This window comes from Hipposideros armiger, unplaced genomic scaffold (assembly GCF_001890085.2).
Source record: "Hipposideros armiger isolate ML-2016 unplaced genomic scaffold, ASM189008v1 scaffold_766, whole genome shotgun sequence".
Classification (NCBI taxonomy): Eukaryota; Metazoa; Chordata; class Mammalia; order Chiroptera; family Hipposideridae; genus Hipposideros; species Hipposideros armiger.
The window spans coordinates 690225-693039 of record NW_017732116.1 but is presented as its reverse complement, the minus strand read 5'-3'; the positions used below and the strand labels follow the sequence as shown (position 1 = coordinate 693039).

The following is a 2815-nucleotide window of genomic DNA, read 5'->3' as shown; positions in this document are numbered from 1 at the left end:
TTAGTAATTGGTAGAACAATTAAAAAGAAAATAACAAATATTTAGGAAACTTGTACAGAAATATCAACCATCTTGACCTAAAAGACAGTACACTGAATACCAAAACAGCAAAGAAGGTATACATTCTTCTGAAGTGCACGTGGAACATTCTGCAAGATAAACTATCTGCTAAACCATAGACCAGTCTTAAATTTTTTTAAAGAATAAAAGTCTCGCAAAATATAATCTCTGTGCAAAATAATGCTAAAATAGAAATAAACTGTTGAGCGAAATTTGGTATATCAGCATATATTGAAGTTGAAAAAAAATCTTAGATAAACATATTATAGCATTTTCTCCTTTGGCCCCTAATAATCGTTAAAAAGAAATGTATTTGTGTCAGTATTTAAGAAGTGTTTTGAAGCGAAGAGGCTGGGGTAGAAAAAAATGGCAGATGGGGAGGCGGAAGAGGAGAAGCCTGAAAAGCCACAACAGAGTTGTAGCCACTGGAGCAATGGAGGGGAAAGTTCCAGTCGCAGCGCTGAGAAGCGATCAGCTGAAGAAGAAGCTGCAGACTTCTCAACAAAGCCTACAAAGATCTCCAAGTTTGGATTTGTCATAGGTAGTCAGACAACAAAGAACGCTTCAGCCATATCCATCAAACTTGGATCAAGTAAGCCTAAAGAAACTGTTTCAACTCTTGCTCCAAAAACCTTTCCAGTAGCAGCAGCTTTTAATGAAGATGAAGATAGTGAACAAGAGGAAATGCCTCCAGAAACAAAGATGAGAATGAAGAATATTGGAAGGGATACACCAACTTCAGCAGGACCAAATTCCTTCAATAAAAGAAAGCATGGGTTTTCCGATAACCAGAAATTATGGCTGTGGAATATGAAATCCCATCTTGGAAATGTCCAACACTAAGACAATTAAATGATGTTTTGAAATTGGGGTGTAGGGTGAATATAAAATTAAAAACAGTTTCTATTTTAAAGAAGTGTATAAGACTATCAATGGAGCTGCATTTTTTCTTTTATAATTGAACAGTACACTAATAAATAAGAGTTTGAAAATTAGAGGTAATTTATGTTTTATATTCAGATTTCAGGACATTTGCTAATTCTGTAGTTTCATGTGATTAGTTTCCAAAGGTTACAGATAATTTAAAAAAATCAGAAATGGCACCTTTTTAAGAAGTGCATATTTTTTTAGACAACTATTAGCACACTAAGAGGGAAGCAAAAAGTTATTGTCTGTTTAAACTGCAAGCAATTACTGTCTACCTTAACTTCCTCATTAACCTAAACTTTCTGGCTCCCAGGAACAGCCTTATAGAGAAGGGAGTATTGTGTTGGGAAGAAGTTGTTATTGGACTATTATTGACTGAAAGTAAATTAGATAAAGATACAATATTGCTTTTTTCCCTACTGGTCATTTGTTTTGTTACAAGTCATAAATTAGATATTGCACTGCTATCAGTGGATACAGATGCTTAGCTCTTTAAAAACAGCATTTTAAAATTTTATGTAAACTGTTAAGTATTTGAAATAGGCCACTCCACCTTAACGGGTCTTGTCTACCTTCATTAGTCTTCAAAGAACAACTATTTGCTACCAAAGTAAATCAGTATTTTGAATGTGCTTCTCTTGATTTTTGTCATAATTAGTTCCTGTAAGCTTTGCCACCAGAACCTGAGGCAAGTCATAAGGAAGCTGTTTCTTTTAAAATACAAACCACCACCCAAAATTTTAAATGTACATAGTACTTAAATATTTGGCTGTTTTTATTTTTAAAAAATAACAAACACCAAAAAAGTCAATATTGTATGAAGATGGAAAATGAGAAACATGTACTTTCTGTTACTTTGTCAAAACATTTAAGTTACTAACTTGTAAAATCCAATTTGATTTGAACTTACTATAGGCATTCTTATTTAGTACAATAATATGGTTTCAGTGTATACGTATTAACTATGGCCTCTCAAAAGCACGGTTTAGGTACTGAAAATATAAGGAAAGAAAATGCATCTTTAAACATTTTATGGAATCTTCTACCACTTTGTTAGGGGTGTATTTTGTAGGGTTTTTTTGTTTTTGGTATTTTTGTATTGTATATGAATCCTTTTTTTTTCTCCTCAAGGTTTAAGCAGAAGCAGTTTTATTGCAAAAGCATAAGAGAAAAAGCCCAAGAGAAAAGCTCTCCACAGATCCGCAGAGAAGGGGGATTCAAACAAAATGCCCCTGAATCCTTTTTTAATGTGACAGTTAAACACATCTTTAAAGGCACAGTCATAGATTAAAGAAAAATGCTGTATAATCATATTCTTGAAAATTACTGTTATATTTGCAGGCAGCTTCAGACTGTCTTTATGGTGGTAACTAGGTAATAACTCAGCTTTTTTAATGAGTAATAAGAGAAGCAGCCTGTATATATTCCTAACACTTGTTCACATGCAGTTACAGTTAGAGTAAGCCCCAAGTAAAACAATGGAAATGTGCATAGAACTATTAGTTCTTAGTTACATGATTTAATTATATCAAGATACATGAACTTAACTTGCTTTAATGTATGCAAACTTTTCATTTTTGTCCCTTAAACAGTAAAATATTTATGTTGAAATAGCATCCCTCTCCTACATATTCTTTTCTTGACTCAAATGAAATATTAACATAAGGTCAAGATGGGAGAGAGAAATGACTGAGATGAATGTCTTTACTAAAATACCAATAAATTTGTCAAACCAAAAAAAAAAAAGTGTCTTAGGCAGTTTTTCTATTAAATAGTGTGCTTACATTAAAACTATCAATGAGGGCAAAATAAATAATTATTTTATAAT

General features: G+C 32.5%; 1 pseudogene; it reads left to right on the top strand.

The window, feature by feature from the left end:
* Window positions 1–426: 426 nt before the first annotated feature.
* Window positions 427–903, top strand: LOC109373978 (PEST proteolytic signal-containing nuclear protein pseudogene; annotated as a pseudogene).
* Window positions 904–2815: the final 1912 nt, after the last annotated feature.